Raw genomic sequence first — 18,243 nt, forward strand, 5'->3', positions numbered from 1 at the left:
ATTTAATTCAAATGCCTATTTTATCCTTATTAGTTATCTACCATTATCTTCCACCAACATTAGTGCTACCGCCACTATAGCTTTCTACCACCACCACTGCCACCTGCAATTTGTTAACTTCATCGCAAAATACTATCTTCAACTTTCATTTACTCATCAGCTCAGCAATTCAATTTTCTCATTAAAAAAAAACTAAAACAGGTTGAAATAAATAAATAAATAAATAAATAAAAGAACAAAAATGAGAAGACAGATCTCAAGAATGGTTGAAGAACTGAAGATTGATGGTTTAGAAGTTATAGTAAACTCTCGTTATAGGTATAGTTACTAAACCAAGCAATCAACCTTTCTTACAAACATTTTGGTTGTCACAAGTAACAAACCCCTAAAAAAATTGATAACCGAAGTATTTAAACCTCGGGTCGTCTTCTCAAGGAATTGCAGGGAGATATGACTTATTATTTGCTATGAAAAAGGTAAAATTCTTGGGGTTTTGAGAATGAGGAACAAGTATGATAAATGATAAGCGAAATAAATAAATAACTGTAAAATAACTCTTGGCAAGATATGAAAATTCAGAAGTCATATCCTAGTTACTCCTATACGATCGGAAGTTAATTCCACTTAGTTAACCTTTGCGTAAGCAAGGGAAAGTCCAGTGAACCAATTGGTTAGTGATGAGCGGATAATTTATACGCTTTTTGGCATTGTTTTTAGGTAGTTTTTAATAGGTTCTAGTTACTTTTAGGGATGTTTTCATTAGTTTTTATGCTAAATTCACATTTCTGGACTTTACTATGAGTTTGTGTGTTTTTCTATGATTTCAGATATTTTCTGGCTGAAATTGAGGAACCTGAGCAAAACTCTGATAGGAGGCTGACAAAGGACTGCTGATGATGTTGGAATTTGACCTCCCTGCACTCGAAATGGATTTTCTGCAGCTACAAAACTCTAAATGGCACACTCTTAACGGAGTTGAAAAGTAGACATTCAGAACTTTCTAGCAATATATAATAGTTCATACTTTATTTGTGATTTGATGGCGTAAACTAGCGCTCAACGCCAGTTCCATGTTGCTGTCTGGAGTCAAACGCCAGAAACACATCACGAACAGGAGTTGAACGCCCAAAACACGTTACAACTTGGCGTTCAACTCCAAAAGAAGCCTCAGCTCATGAATAGATCAAGCTCAGCCCAAACATACACCAAGTGGGCCCTGGAAGTGGATTTATGCATCAATTACTTACTCTTGTAAACCCTAGTAGCTAGTCTAGTATAAATAGGATAATTTACTATTGTATTAGACATCTTTGGTCTTAGTTTTATTTTATTATTCATCTAAGGAGACTATTGATCACGTTTTGGGGGCTGGCCATTCGGCCATGCCTGGACCTTTCACTTATGTATTTTCAACGGTGGAGTTTCTACACACCATAGATTAAGGGTGTGGAGCTCTGCCGTACCTCAAGTTTCAATACAATCACTATTTCTTTTTATTCAATTCCCTTTTATTCTTATTCCAAGATATACGCTACACTTAACTTTGATGAATGTGATGATCCGTGACACTCATCATCATTCTCACCTATGAACGCGCGTGACTGACAACCACTTCCGTTCTACCTTAGGCCGGGTGCATATCTCTTGGATTCCTTAATCAGAATCTTCGTGGTATAAACTAGAATTGATGGCGGCATTCATGGGAATCCGGAAAGTCTAACCTTGTCTATGGTATTCCGAGTAGGATTCCGGGATTGAATGACTGTGACGAGCTTTAAACTACTGAAGGCTGGGCGTTAGTGACAGACGCAAAAGAATCAAGGGATTCTACTCCAACCTGATTGAGAACCGACAGATGATTAGCCGTGCTGTGACAGAGCATTTGGACCATTTTCACTGAGAGGATGGGATGTAGCCATTGACAACGGTGATGCCCTACATACACCTATCTGAAATTCCCACCATTGAATTACATGAGTAACTTTATCTTTATTTCCTGTTTATTTTATTTATCTTTTGAATATCTAATCCAATCATATTTGAACCCGCCTGACTGGGATTTACAAGATGATCATAGCTTGCTTCATACCAACAATCTCTGTGGGATCGACCCTTACTCACGTAAGGTTTATTACTTGGACGACCCAGTACACTTGCTGGTTAGTTGTGCGAAGTTGTGAAGTTATGTTTGGACCATGGTATTGCGCACCAGGTTTTGGCGTCGTCACCAGGGACAATCAATTTCGAACAACAATTTAAGCATGAGTAACAATTTCGCTCACCAAGTTTTTGGCGCCGTTGCTGGGGATTGTTCGAGTATGGACAACTGACGGTTCATCTTGTTGCTCAGATTAGGTAATTTCTTTTCAAAAAAATTTTCAAAAATCATATCTTTTTCATTTTTTCTATTTTTTCAAAAATTTTAAGATCTTTTTCATTTTTTCTATTTTTTTCAAAAATTTTGAAAATTATTTTTCAAAAATCTTTTTCTTAACTTTATTTCAAAATTTCGAAATTACACTAACAATTAATGTGATTGATTCAAAAATTTGAAGTTTGTTACTTTCTTGTTAAGAAAGGTTCAATCTTTAAATTCTAGAATCTTATCTTTTAATTTCTTGTTAGTTAAGTAATTAATTTTAATTTTAAAAATTAAATCTATCTTATCTTATCTTTTATATCATATCTTTTTCAAAATTTTATCTTTTTTTAAAAATTTAATTTCAAAATATCTTATCTACCTTCTTATCTTCTTATCTTTTCAAATTTGATTTTAATTTCTTTTTCAACTAACTATTTGATTTTTTGTTTGTTTCTTATCTTTTTCAAAACCACCTAACTACTTTTCCCTCTCTAATTTTCGAAAATATCTCATCCCTATTTCAAAAATTCTTTCTAATTAATTAATTGTTTTAGTTTTGATTATATCTTGTCTTTTATTTTCGAAAATCATTTAACTTCTTTTCAAATTTATTTTCGAAATTTCTTCCCTCTTCCCTTCTTCTATTTATTTATTTCTCTACTAACACTTCTATTCACCTTTCTTCATCTCAAATCACTGCCCCTACCTATTCATTCTTCTTCACTCTTATTCCCTTTCTTCTTCTACTAACATAAAGGAATCTCTATACTGTGACATGGAGGATTCCTCTTTCTTTTCTTGTTTTCTTCTTCCCTATATGAGCAGAAACAAGGAAAAAAGGCATTCTTGTTGAAGCTGATCCTGAACCTGAAAGGACTCTGAAGAGGAAATAAAGAGAAGCTAAATTACAACAATCCAGAGACAACCTTTCTGAAATTTTTGAACAAGAGAAGGAGATGGCAGCCGAACCCAACAACAATAATGCAAGGAGGATGCTTGGTGACTTCACAAAACCAACGTCCAAATTTGATGGAAGAAGCATCTCCATTCCTTCCATTGGAGCAAACAATTTTGAGCTGAAACCTCAATTAGTTGCTCTAATGCAACAGAACTACAAGTTTCATGGACTTCCATCTGAAGATCCTTATCAGTTTTTAACTGAGTTCTTGCAGATTTATGAGACTGTAAAGACGAATGGAGTAGATCCTGAAGTCTACAGGCTCATGCTTTTCCCTTTTGCTGTAAGAGACAGAGCTAGAACATGGTTGGACTCACAACCTAAAGATAGCCTGGCCTCCTGGGATAAGCTGGTCACGGCCTTCTTAGATAAATTCTTTCCTCCTCAAAAGCTGAGCAAGCTTAGAGTGGATGTTCAGACCTTCAAACAAAAAGATGGTGAATCCCTCTATGAAGCTTGGGAAAGATACAAGTAGATGACCAAAAAGTGTCATTCTGACATGTTTTCAGAATGGACCATATTAGATATATTCTATTATGGTCTATCTGAGTTTTCCAAAATGTCATTGGACCATTCTACAGGTAGATCCATTCACCTAAAGAAAACGCCTGCAGAAGCTCAAGAACTTATTGACTTGGTTGCAAATAACCAATTCATGTACACTTCTGAGAGGAATTCCGTGAATAATGGGATGCCTCAGAGGAAGAGAGTTCTTGAAATTGATGCTCTGAATGCCATATTGGCTCAGAACAAAATGTTGACTCAGCAAATCAACATGATTTCTTAAAGTCTGAATGGATGGCAAAATGCATCCAACAGTACAAAAGAGGCAGCTTCTGAAGAAGCTTATGATCCTGAGAACCCTACAATGGCAGAGGTTAATTACATGGGTGAACCTTATGGAAACACCTATAATTCATCATGGAGAAATCATCCAAATTTCTCATGGAAGGATCAACAAAAGCCTCAACAAGGCTTTAATAATGGTGGAAGAAACAGGCTCAGTAATAACAAGCCTTTTCCATCATCTTCTCAGCAACAGACAGAGAATTCTGAGTAGAGCCCCTCTAATTTAGCAAATTTGGTCTCTGATCTGTCTAAGACCACTCTAAGTTTCATGAGTGAAACAAGGTCCTCCATCAGAAATTTGGAGGCACAAGTGGGCCAGCTGAGTAAGAAAGTCATTGAAACTCCTCCCAGTACTCTCCCAAGCAATACAGAAGAAAATCCAAGAGGAGAGTGCAAGGCCATTGATGTAATCAATATGGCCGAATGCACAAGGCAGGAGAAGGACGAAAATCCTAGTGAGGAAGACCTCCTGGGACGTCTCTCAAGCTAGAAGGAGTTTCCTATTGAAGACTTAAAGGAATCTGAGGCTCATATAGAGACTATAGAGATTCCACTAAATCTCCTTCTGCTATTCATGAGCTCTGAAGACTATTCTTCCTCTGAAAAGGATGAAGATGTAACTGGAGAGCAAGTTGCTCAATATCTAGGAGCCATCATGAAGCTGAATGCCAAGTTATTTTGTAATGAGACTTGGGAAGGTGAACTTCCCTTGTTCATTAGTGAACTTGATACATGGGTTCAGCAAACTCTACCTCAAAAGAAACAAGATCTTGGGAAATTCTTAAGACCCTGTACCATAGGCACCATGACCTTTGAAAAGGCTCTGTGTGACCTGGGGTCAGGCATAAACCTTATGCCACTCTCTGTAATGGAGAAACTAGGGATCATTGAGGTACAGCCTGCCTTATTCTCATTACAATTGGCAGACAAGTCAGTAAGATAGGCTTATGGATTAGTAGAGGACGTGTTAGTAATGGTTGAAGGCCTTTACATCCCTGCTGATTTCATAATCTTAGACACTAGGAATGAAGAGGATGAATGCATCATCATTGGAAGACCTTTCCTAGCCACAGCAGGTGCTGTAATAGATGTTAACAGAGGAGAATTAGTCCTTCAATTGAATGGGGACTACCTTGTGTTTAAGGCACATAGCTATCCCTCTATAACAAAAGAGAGTAAGCATGCAGAGCTTCTCTCAATACAGAGTCAAACAGAGCCCCCACAATCAAACTCTAAGTTTAGTGTTGAACCCTCATATCCAAACTCTAAGTTTGGTGTTGGGAGTCCACAACATTGCTATGAACTTCTCTAAGGCTCCATGAGAGCTCACTGTCAAGCTAGTGACATTAAAAGAGCGCTTGTTGGGAGGCAACCCAATTTTATTTATCTAATTTTATTTTTTATTTTATTGTTATTTTGTGTTTTAGTAGGTTCATGATCATGAGGAGTCACGAAAAAAATATTAACATTAAAAACAAAATCAAAAATAGCAGAGGAAAAATCACACCCTGGAGGAAGGACTTACTGGCGTTTAAACGCCAGTAAGGTGCATTTGGCTGGCGTTCAACGCCAGAACAGAGCATGGATCTGGCGCTGAACGCCAGAAACAAGCAACATCCTGGCGTTTGGACGCCAGGAATGTGTCCTGAGGAAAGCTGGCACTGAACGCCAGTAACAAGCATGGAACTGGCGTTCAACGCCAGAAATATGCTACACATGGGTGTTGAACGCCCAGAACGTGCACCATTTCGGCGTTTAAACGCCAAAATGGTATGCTAAGGCATTTTACATGCCTAATTGGTGCAGGGATGTAAATCCTTGACACCTCAGGATCTATGGACCCCACAGGATCATCTCAGGATCTGTGGACCCCACAGGATCCCCACCTACCATATTCTTCCCTCTTCTCACTATTCATTCTCTCTTCCCCAAAAACACACTTCCCAACAACTTCAATCTCTCTTCCCAATTATCCCCTTCACCACTCACATCCATCCACTCTTCCCCATAAACCCCACCCACCTTCAAAATTCAAAATAAGTTTCCCACCCAAACCCACCCAATATGGCCGAACCTACCCTCTCCCCCTCTCCTCCATATTTTCTTATTCTTCTTCTTCTTTTCTTTCTTCTCGTGCTCGAGGGCGAGCAATATTTTAAGTTTGGTGTGGTAAAAGCATAAGCTTTTTGTTTTTCCATAACCATTGATGGCACCCAAGGCCGGAGAATCCTCTAGAAAAGGGAAAGGGAAGACAAAAGCTTCCACCTCTGAGTCATGGGAGATGGAAAGATTCATCTCCAAAGCCCATCAAGACCACTTCTATGATGTTGTGGCCAAGAAGAAGGTGATCCCTGAGGTCCCTTTCAAGCTCAAGCAAAATGAGTATCCGGAGATCCGACATGAAATCCGAAGAAGAGGTCGGGAAGTTCTAACCAACCCCATTCAACAAGTCAGAATTTTAATGGCTCAAGAGTTCTATGCCAATGCATGGATCACTAGGAACCATGATCAAAGTATGAACCTGAATCCAAAGAACTATCTTACAATGGTTCGGGTGAAATACTTAGATTTTAGTCCAAAAAATGTGAGGTTGGCATTCAATTTGCCCATGATGCAAGGAGATGCACGCCCTTAGACTAGAAGGGTCAACTTTAATCAAAGGTTGGACCAAGTCCTTATGGACATATGTGTGGAAGAAGCTCAATGGAAAAGAGACTCCAAAGGCAAGCCGGTTCAACTAAGAAGACTGGACCTCAAGCCTGTGGCTAGAGGATGGTTGGAGTTCATTCAATGCTCCATCATCCCCACTAGCAACCGATCTGAAGTTACTGTGGATCGGGCCATCATGATTCATAGCATCATGATTGGAGAGGAAGTAGAAGTTCATGAAGTCATCTCCCATGAATTCTACAAAATAGCCGATAAGTCCTCTACTTTGGCAAGGCTAGCTTTTCCTCATCTTATTTGCCATCTATGTTACTCAGCTGGAGTTATCATAGAAGGAGACATCCTCATTGAGGAGGATAAGCCCATCACTAAGAAAAGGATAGAGCAAACAAGAGAGCCCACTCATGGAGCCTAAGGGACGCATGAGGAAGCTCATCACCAAGAAATCCCAGAGATGCCTCAAGGGATGCACTTTCCTCCCAACAACTATTGGGAACAACTCAACACTTCCTTAGAAGATTTGAGCTACAATGTGGAACAATTAAGGGTGGAACATCATGAGCATTCCATCATTCTCCATGAAATAAGAGAAGATCAAAGAGCAATGAGGGAGGAGCAACAAAGGCAAGGAAGGGACATAGAAAAGCTTAAGGACATCATTAGTCCTTCAAGAAGAAGACTCCACTAAGGTGGACTCATTCCTTGTTCTTATTTCTCTGTTTTTCGATTTTTATGCTTCATGTCTATTTATGTTTTGTGTCTCTACTTCATGATCATTAGTATGTAGTAACTATGTCTTAAAGCTATGAATAAATTCCATAAATCCTTCACCTCTCTTAAATAAAAAAATTGTTTTGTAACCATGTCTTAAAGCTATGAATAAAATCCATTAATCCTTCACCTCTCTTAAATGAAATATGCTTTAATTTCAAATTTATCCTTGAATTTAATTTAATTATATTGATGTGGTGACAATACTTTTTGTTTTCTGAATGAATGCTTGAACAGTGCATATTTTTGATCTTGTTGTTTATGAATGTTAAAATTGTTGGCTCTTGAAAGAATGATGAACTAAGAGAAATGTTATTGATGATCTGAAAAATCATAAAATTGATTCTTAAAGCAAGAAAAAGCAGTGAAAAAGCAAAAGCTTGTGAAAAAAAAGAAAATTTTGCGAAGAAAAAAAAGAAAAAGAAAAAGCAAGCTGAAAAAGCCAATAGCCCTTAAAACCAAAAGGCAAGGGTAAGAAGGATCCAAGGCTTTGAGCATCAATGGATAGGAGGGCCCAAGGATCCAAGGCTATGAGCAACAATGGATAGGAGGGCCCAAGGAAATAAAATCCAAGCCTAAGCGGCTAAATCAAGCTGTCCCTAACCATGTGCTTGTGTCATGAAGGTACAAGTGAAAAGCTTGAGACTAAGTGGTTAAAGTCATGATCCAAAGCAAAAAGAGTGTGCTTAAGAGCTCTAGACACCTCTAACTGGGGACTCTAGCAAAGCTGAGTCACAATCTAAAAAGGTTCACCCAGTTATGTGTCTGTGGCATTTATGTATCCGGTGGTAATACTGGAAGACAAAATGCTTAGGGCCATGGCCAAGACTCATAAAAGTAGCTGTGTTCAAGAATCAACATATTTAACTAGGAGAATCAATAACACTATCCGAAATTCTAAAGTTCATAGAGAAGCCAATCATTCTGAACTTCAAAGGAAAAAGTGAGATGCCAAAACTGTTTAGAAGCAAAAAGCTACAAGTCCCGCTCATCTAATTAGAATTAATATTCATTGATATTTTGGAATTTATAGTATATTCTCTTCTTTTTATCCTAATTAATTTTCAATTGCTTGGGGACAAGCAATAATTTAAGTTTGGTGTTGTGATGAGCGGATAATTTATACGCTTTTTGGCATTGTTTTTAGGTAGTTTTTAATAGGTTCTAGTTACTTTTAGGGATGTTTTCATTAGTTTTTATGCTAAATTCACATTTCTAGACTTTACTATGAGTTTGTGTGTTTTTCTGTGATTTCAGATATTTTCTGGCTGAAATTGAGGAACCTGAGCAAAACTCTGATAGGAGGCTGACAAAGGACTGCTGATGATGTTGGAATCTGATTTCCCTGCACTCGAAATGGATTTTCTGCAGCTAGATAACTCTAAATGACGCACTCTCAACGGAGTTGGAAAGTAGACATCCAGAGCTTTCCAGCAATATATAATAGTCCATACTTTATTCGTGATTTGATGGCGTAAACTGGCGCTCAACGGTGGAGTTTCTACACACCATAGATTAAGGGTGTGGAGCTCTGCCGTACCTCAAGTTTCAATGCAATTACTATTATTTTCTATCCAATTCGATTTATTCCTGTTCTAAGATATTCGTTGCACTTCAACTTGATGAATGTGATGATCCGTGACACTCATCATCATTCTCACCTATGAACGCGCGTGACTGACAACCACTTCCGTTCTACCTTAGGCCGGGCGCATATCTCTTGGATTCCTTAATCAGAATCTTCGTGGTATAAGCTAGAATTGATGGTGACATTCATGGGAATATGGAAAGTCTAACCTTGTTTGTGGTATTCCGAGTAGGATTCCGGGATTGAATGACTGTGACGAGCTTCAAACTCTTGAAGGCTGGGCGTTAGTGACAGATGCAAAAGAATCAAGGGATTCTACTCCAACCTGATTGAGAACCGACAGATGATTAGCTGTGCTGTGACAGAGCATTTGGACCATTTTCACTGAGAGGATGGGATGTAGCCATTGACAACTGTGATTCCTTACATACATCTTGCCATGGAAAGGAGTAAGAAGGATTGAATGGATGTAGTAGAAAAGCAGAGATTCAGAAGGAACACAGCATCTCCATACACCTATCTGAAATTCCCACCATTGAATTACATGAGTAACTTTATCTTTATTTCCTGTTTATTTTATTTATCTTTTGAATATCTAATCCAATCATATTTGAATCCGCCTGACTGGATTTACAAGATGACCATAGCTTGCTTCATACCAACAATCTCTGTGGGATCGACCTTTACTCATGTAAGGTTTATTACTTGGACGACCCAGTACACTTGCTGGTTAGTTGTGCGACGTTGTGAAGTTATGTTTGGACCATGGTATTGCGCACCAGGTTTTGGTGTCATCACCAGGGACAATCAATTTCGAACAACAATTTAAGCATGAGTAAGAATTTCGCTCACCAGTTAGATTTCCGAAGTCCTAGCCAAATCCTAAGGAAAGACTAGCGTTAGTGGAATTCCAATTAATTAGCCGACATAACAATCAATCATGAATAGTTGGTAACTCAAGAGCTTCCAGTTAATCAATAAAAGCCAGTATTATAAAAAGCTAAATAAGAATCTTAGATCTGAAATACCTCAAAATCATGAATTAATAAAGATATTAAATGTAACATGGGCAGTTGTAGCCAAATAAAGAAGTTGAGTTGAACATAGAAATCCACAAACTAAATTGAGGAAATAAATAAAAGGAACATTGAACCTGTAATTGAAGATGAAATAATCCTGAAGTGAAAAGAAATCCTAATCCTAAAATAAAATCTAATCCTAATCCTAATCCTAAGAGAGAGGAGAGAGCCTCTCTCACTAAAATCTACATCTAAAACCTAAAATTGTCAATTGTGAAAGCATGTTGAGTCTCTGCATGTTTCCTGACTCTAATCTGTGTTTCTGGGCCGAAAACTAGGTTAAAATCCGGCCTAGAATCTCTGCTAGCAACTTTTATAATTCTGCAGATCGCGCACGTCACGCGGACGCGTCATTCATGCGGATGCGTCATTCGGCATTTTTCTTTTCCATGCGGGCGCGTCGTCCATGCCTCTGCGTCGCTTCTGCTTTTCCAATCTGCGCGTCCGCGTCACTCATGTGGCCACGTCACTGCGAATTCCTTTCTTCCGCGCGGTCGCGTCACTAACGCGTACGCGTCACTTTTCGCTGGTCATCTCCTCAATTTCTTGTGTTCCTTCCATTTTTGCAAGCTTCCTTCCCAATCTCTCACTCATTCATGCCCTATAAAGCCTGAAACACTTAACACATAGATCAAGGCATCGAATGGTAATAAGAGAGGATTAAGATTAGCTAAATTAAGACCAAAGAAGCATGTTTTCAATCATAGAACTAAACTAGGAAGGAATTGTAAAATCATGCAAATCATATGAATAAGTGGGTGAAAAGCTTGATAAAACCACTCAATTAAATACAATATAAATCATAAAATAGTGGTTTATCAACCTCCCCACACTTAAACATTAGCATGTCCTCATGCTAAACTCAAGGAGACCAAATAAATGAGTAGGAAAAGGCAAGACTTATGCAATGCAACCTATGAATGTGAATGCAACTACATGCAAAGATGATTCTACCTACTTGGTGAAAAGGTAAATAAATCTTTCAAGAACAAATATGAACTAGATTTTACTAATTCAAATCACAAAATACAATATGAATAACTTGCAAGAAGAAGATAGCTCATGAAAGCAGGGAACATAGAATTGAGCGTTGAACCCTTACTAGTAGTGTATATCACTCTAACTCTCAAGTGTCTAGGGTCAATTCTCTCAATTCTCTACTAATCTTGCTTTCTATAGCTTGCTCTTCATCTAACAATCGACAAAAGTTTAATGCACCAATACACAAATCAAGAGGTCTTTTAAGGGTTTTAATGGGGTTAGGGTCAAGGTAGGATTGTATTTGGCCAAGTGGACTAAAATCTGAATCCTTAATTAACATAAGCTTTCCACCTAACTCAAGACAATTCATTTAATTAAAATACAAAATCTAACTTTCCATTAACTGTATTTACTACATATTTATGCATTCCAAGTTTTGAGTACAGCTCATATGCATTGAATTCACTTATTTATTTTGGGACATTTTGTCCCCTTTCATTACTTGCTTTTAATGAAAGGGTAAGGCCATATGGGTATGTAAGCTTAGTGAAACAAAGGCCTCAATCATATCAGTGCATGCATACATCAAAGAATGGAAATATAGAATTAAGCAAGACAAAGATCACAATTTTAGAGAGAAAAAACACACACCAAAATAAACGAAAAATACACATAAAAAATAAACTATTGGTTGATAGAGTGCAACCAATCAAATAGGCTCAAAATCTCACTTGTTTTGTGTGTTCGAGCTCTAAACTATGTTCCAAAACAATATTTCTTCATACAAGTTTTTCAAAAAGTTTTTAATTTAAATTAGTGAAATACTATAAAAAGTTTTCTTGAAAAAGAAAATATTACTTTAACCAAGTGGTAAAATATGCACAAAAAATAAACATGCAATCAAACATGCAAATGCAACAATGAAAAACAAAAATTGGTGTTGAGAAGGAACTAACTAACCCGTGGAGATCGGTATCGACCTCCCCACACTTAAAGGTTGCACCGTCCTCGGTGCATGCAAAGATGTGCAGGTGGATGGGGGATTGTGGTTCCTCAACTGGTGCTCGTTGTAGAGTCTTTCTCTTTACTCTTCCTGGTGGCCAGCCTGAAAAAGGGAGAAGAGAAAGGGACATGAAGTCAAAGGGATAGAGCAAAGAGGAGGGCGGTACGAGTGATAATTATGCCAAGTAAGGAAAATAGTGAATGAAAGACATGGTCGCGATTCCATGTGATCAGTTCATCAATGAAAATATAGCAAGGCATGGGGAGCATTGGATGCAAGATGTTTATTAGCATGCCGGCAAGGTAATGAGTAGCATAGATCAAGCATCAAAAGCCTTAATGTATTATTAGTCGTGAGAAACTAACAATAACGTTTGTATTAACAATTATTTTTAATTAATAAAATAGTAAAGGGAATTTGTGAAAAGCAAGCATTGGATAGTAGAATAGAATAATGTAGAAAAGTGCATGATGCCATACGGGCTTTTTCACAAACACATAGCATGCATAGTAAATAAGGTATGGAAAATATTAATTAGAACATGCAAGCAACCTTATAATAATATATAATTGTCAAATAATTTCTCAACAATCCACAAAATAAATATCAACACCAATAAAAATATGCATGAATGCAATGAATGAAAGTATGCAGATAAAGTAAGTAAAATAGAAAGAAGGAAAAGAAGGATGAGAAGTTAAAGAGATGAAGAGAAAGGAAGGAAGAAAGGAGGAAGGGGAAAGGAAGAAATAAGAAAGGAAGAGAAAAAGTAGGATTTGGGGAAGAAAAAAATAAGATATTTTTGTAGATTAAGATAAGATGTGCGCCGCTGGTGACGCGGATGCGTGAGGCACACGTTCGCGTGGTAAGCACGTAAGTGAGGTGACGCGGGAGCGTCGGTCACACGGACGCGTGACATGGTTTGTGCTAGTGGCGCGAGGGCAGCCGCGCGCTCGCCTAACTTTCTGTTTGAAACTCATTTTGCCAAAATTTAGGGTGACGTGGTCACGTGGTGGACGCAATCGCGTGGATGGCTTGAATTTGAAAATGGCGCGGACACGTGGGGCACGTGTACGCGTGGCAAGGCTTGTGCTTCTAGCACGAGTCCAGCCCAACTCTAGCTCAATTCTCGGCCGTACACCCTTTTTACGTCGATTTTGAGGTGCGTGTTCGTGTGGGTGACGCGGACGCATGGGAGGCGTTTTTTCCACATGACGCGGACGCGTCAGCGACGTGGTCACGTGGGTCAATTTGTGCCAAAGGCACACCTCCAGCCGCGGTTTCGTGTGACTCTTTATTCAATTTGCTATCTTCTCAACGCACTTGTGACGCGGACGCGTCGCGTGCGTGCTATTATTTTTTTATGCAGTATGCAGAATGCAAAATACAATGAATGTCATGCAAAAATTGCAGGTTCAATAAAAATTCAAAAACAAACTAAAATTAAAACTAAAAAGAGAACGATCATACCATGGTGGGTTGTCTCCCAGCTAGCACTTTTAGTTAAAGTCCTTAAGTTGGACATTTGATGAGCTTCTTGTCATGGTGGCTTATGCTTGTACTGATCCAGGAATCTCCACCAATGTTTGGAATTCCAACAGCCTCCGGGGTCCTAAACTAGGCGCAGAAAGCCTTCAAGCAAGCTGAAGCAAGTGACAAGGCCCCAAGAGTATTGATTTCTAGATTGAATTCCTGGGTCCCAAACCTTGCTTTTGCACCCGTCTTCTTGTTGAGCAATATTGTTCCATCCGAGTGGCAAGCAGTCTGAATTCTTACTGAAGCAGCCAAACAACTTCCTAGACCCATTCAGCTGAGCTCTACACCAACCTTTGCGTTTAAACTTTGAGCTTTCAACCATAATGAACTTTGCAGGACAATTCTTACCATTGATCATCTTCCTCTTGCTCTTAATGCCACAAATAGCTCTAAGTTGACCATCCGTCTCTAGTAGCCCATATTCAAGTGGAATTAGAAAGCCAAGGGATATGAATTTTACCCACTTGAATGTTGTGAAGGATGATGGCAACTTAGGGTGAGGTGTTTGGAATGAACGTGGAAGCTCTACTCCCTTGTGCTCTTCTCTGAATTCCTCCACTTCATTGCAAACCTTTTCCATTCCAGCCATGTCCTAGTCAAAGTCTTCCATATCTTCCTCATCACTTGAGTCATAATTATGAGGTTGAGAAAAGTCGACCTCTGCATCATCTTCGTATTCACTTGGGGAAGATTCTTCTGTCTCAAAAAATTCACTTGCGGGTGCAGGTTCATCACTAGGAGGACTTGACTGGTGACTATCATCATCAAGGAAACATGCGTCTTGAGTTACTCCGTCCAGTTCTTCATAAGATATCTGCATTGGAGGCTGTGCAACATCCTTTTTAGCATCAATTGTAACATCCTTGACGGGGTCTTCCATGACTCTGTATTTCCTAGGATGTTCGGCATCTCCTAAATCTTCAACCAACTCTTCTTCTTCTACAATGACAGCGTCCTCTACTTGTTCCAGTATGAAGTTATGCTCTATGCTGTCCACTGGAGTCTCTAGTGTCTTCTTTGTGCTGCGTTCTTCATTAGATTCTCTACATGAAGCCATGGGAGTCTGTTGAATGTCCGAACGTTGGAAAGGTAATCGATTTCTTGCTTGATCCAGGTATTTAAGTATGAAATCGTATTCATCCTTAATGATTTTCTGTTCAACCATTTCTTCACCTTCAAGTACAAAATCCTCCTTGATGGCTTCTTTTCTATGATAACTCCCTTCAACTACTCCTTCATCTGCAAAGGTCTCTACTACCTTTACCTTTAGTGCCTCCTCTAGCTCCTTATGAGGTATGGATTCGCGAAGATGATCCCTTCTCTCTTGTTCCATGTCAATAGTATCATTGGGATCATGTTGCTCTTAGGTTGATGGATGTGGGTGCCCTTCCATGGATGGTGGTGATGGGATGGGTGGATCATTATGTGGTTGAGATAGAAATGCAGTGGAGCTTGAGGGTTGAATATCGGGTGTAGAGGGTTGGCCTATGCGGGATATAAGTGCTTGAAGAGTAGAGGTGAGACTAATGATAGAGGCAAGTTTGCTTTCCACGGAGGTTTGGGGTGGATAGAAGGGTTCATTTGTTGGGAGAAAAGGTTTATAACACAGAAGTGGTTCCTCTTGATAAGGATATGGAGATGGTGTATATTGAGGTGGTGGTTCTGGGAATGGTTCATATGGTGGTTAGTGTGGTGAATAAGGATTGGGGTCATATGGAGGTGAATGGTGGAAAGGGGCTTGTGAGTGTGGTGGTTCAAAGTTATGTTGTGAGGATGGTCTCTGAGCATACGGTGGGGCTCGTTGGTAGCTACTAGGCGGTCCACCATATCTATCAGCTTGGTATGCATTGTAGGATGGTCTTTGTCTGTGATATCTTGGAAGGTGTTGTTGCCTAAAGGGTTGATCAGATCCTCTTGGCTCCGTCCATCTTTGATTGCTTTGACCTTGATGCATATTCCTGTTATAGCTTACATTCCTTGCAATAAAATTAGAACTAAACTCAAAGCGAGAGGGGTGAGAATTCATAGTAGTTATCAGAAATAAGAATGTTCTAAGGAACTGCAGGGAAGTATGTTCTTATTATTAGTTATGGAGATTGTAAATTTGGGGTTTCAAGAATGAGGAACAAGTAATTTAATGGCGAGTAAATTAAATGGCAATTAAATAAATAAATAACTGTAAAGCAAACTTTTGGCAAGGTATGAGAAATTAGAAGTCCTATCCCAGTTATCCTTATCAATTGTGATGAGAATTAAATTTTTCTCCCACTATGTTAACCTCTAACTATGAAGGTAAGTTAAGTGGATGAATTAATTCGAATCCTCAAATTCCAGTCTTTTCTTGGGAAAAGTTAGAATTATTGGATGTCGAATTAATCTTTGAAGAATTCCAATTTTAGTCAACAATGAGTTTGACAACTCAAGAGTTACCAATTAATCAACCAAAGCCAAAAGAGAAAATTCTAAATTAAATTAAAAGCATTCATGTAAATAAAGCAATCATAAATCTGACACATATCAAATTACGTCTAAACATAAATTCAAGTCATAACATGGAAAGGTTCATAAGCCAAATTGAAAAGATAAATATTAATTAAATTAATAAAATAAAAATAGAAAATAAACTAAAGGAACATTGAACCTGTGATTGTAGGAGATGAATTTCTAATTTCTAAAAACCCTAATTCTAATCCTAAGAGAGAGGAGATAGCCTCTCTCTCTAAAAACTACATCTAAAACCTAAAATTGTGAGTTGTGAAAGCATGTTGAGTCTCTGCATGTTCCCTGACTTTAATTTGTGTTTCTGGGCCGAAAACTGGGTTGAAATCCGGCCCAGAATCTCTGCCAGCGACTTTTGTAATTCTGCAGATTGCGCACGTCACGCGGACGCGTCATTCACGTGGACGCGTCATTCGGCATTTTTCTTTTACATGCGGGCGCGTCGTCCATGCCTCCGCGTCGCTTCTGCTTTTCCAATCCGCGCGTCCGCGTCACTCATGCGGCCACGTCATTGCGAATTCCTTTCTTCTGCGCGGTCGCGTCGCTGACGCGTACGCGTCACTTTTCGCTGGTCATCTCCTTAATTTCTTGTGTTCCTTCCATTTTTGCAAGCTTCCTTCCCAATCTCTCACTCATTCATGCCCTATAAAGCCTGAAACACTTAACACACAGATCAAGGCATCGAATGGTAATAAGAGAGGATTAAGATTAGCTAAATTAAGACCAAAGAAGCATGTTTTCAATCATGTAATAATTTTAGGAAGGAAATATAAATGCATGCTAATTATATGAATAAGTGGGTAAAGACCATGATAAAACCACACAATTAAACACATTGTAAACCATAAAATAGTGGTTTATCAATGGTCGACTACTATTTTGGGCTTTCTTGGTTTTTTTGCCTTTCTTAATGAAATTGATTCAACTAATAGTGGAGACGAACAGATCTGAGCAACACCTGATGAATGTAGACAAATAAATCTGACCAAAGATGATAACCCGTGTTGGTGATAGGCGTAACTGTGTGAAGAGAGAAAGAGAAAAGAGGAGGAAGAAAGAAGGGGCGTCAATGGTGGCGGTGATGCGCTACTATTTCGTGGTATATTTTGTGCGTAATCTAGAGGATTTCATCAACTTCCTTCACACTTATCCACATAAAATGCATGGTTTTGGGTTTCCTTCCTAGTTTTGCTTAATGGTTGAAAACATGCTTTTTAAGCTCTAAATAAGCTATATTTTGATATCCCTTATTATCATTCGATACCGTGATCTATTTGTTAAGTGATTTCAGAGCTTTTAGGGGCAAGAATGGCTTAGAAGAGGGAAAGAAAGCTTGCTTAAGCGGGAGGAGCATAAAAATGGAGTTTTGAAGTATTAGCATCGGCGCGCACGCGCAACCTACGCGCACGCGTGGGAGCACGGATTTGGAATTAGCGCGCAAAAGTCGACGCTTCCGTGTAGCTAGGCAGAATTCTCAAACGACGCGCACGCACGCTTGACGCACAAGCATGGATCATAAAAGCTCATCGACGCGTACGCATGACTTGCACGTACGCGTGGCGCGCGCACGTGACCTCTTTAATGGAAACGTGCCTGGCGATTTCAGAGAGGTTTCCAACCCAATTCTGAGTAGAATTCTGGCAGGAAAAGATTAAAAGAACCAAGGGTTGAAGAAGAAACACTCTTTTTAAATTTTTAGATATTTTGAGAGTTAGTTTTTGGTAGTTATACTTTTAGAGAGAGAAACCCCAACTTCTCTCTAGGTTTTTGATTTTCTCAAGCTCAATTGTACTTGGATTCTTTGGTGAGATCTGAATTTGATTCAACTCTACATTGCTCTAGTTGTAGATCTTCTTCTTCTACTCTTAATTTAGTGTTTTTGTTATTCTACACTTGTAGATCTTGGATCTAGACTTTGTTTCTTTGATTTTCATTAATGAATTAAGGAAT

General features: G+C 38.8%; 1 non-coding gene across 1 annotated transcript; it reads right to left on the bottom strand.

The window, feature by feature from the left end:
- Positions 1-3,717: 3,717 nt before the first annotated feature.
- LOC127740374 (small nucleolar RNA R71) lies at positions 3,718-3,821 on the bottom strand. The gene has a single exon (XR_008001051.1). It is a non-coding gene; the product is annotated as a small nucleolar RNA R71 (small nucleolar RNA).
- Positions 3,822-18,243: the final 14,422 nt, after the last annotated feature.

This window comes from Arachis duranensis, chromosome 6 (genome assembly GCF_000817695.3).
Source record: "Arachis duranensis cultivar V14167 chromosome 6, aradu.V14167.gnm2.J7QH, whole genome shotgun sequence".
NCBI classification, from domain to species: Eukaryota; Viridiplantae; Streptophyta; class Magnoliopsida; order Fabales; family Fabaceae; genus Arachis; species Arachis duranensis.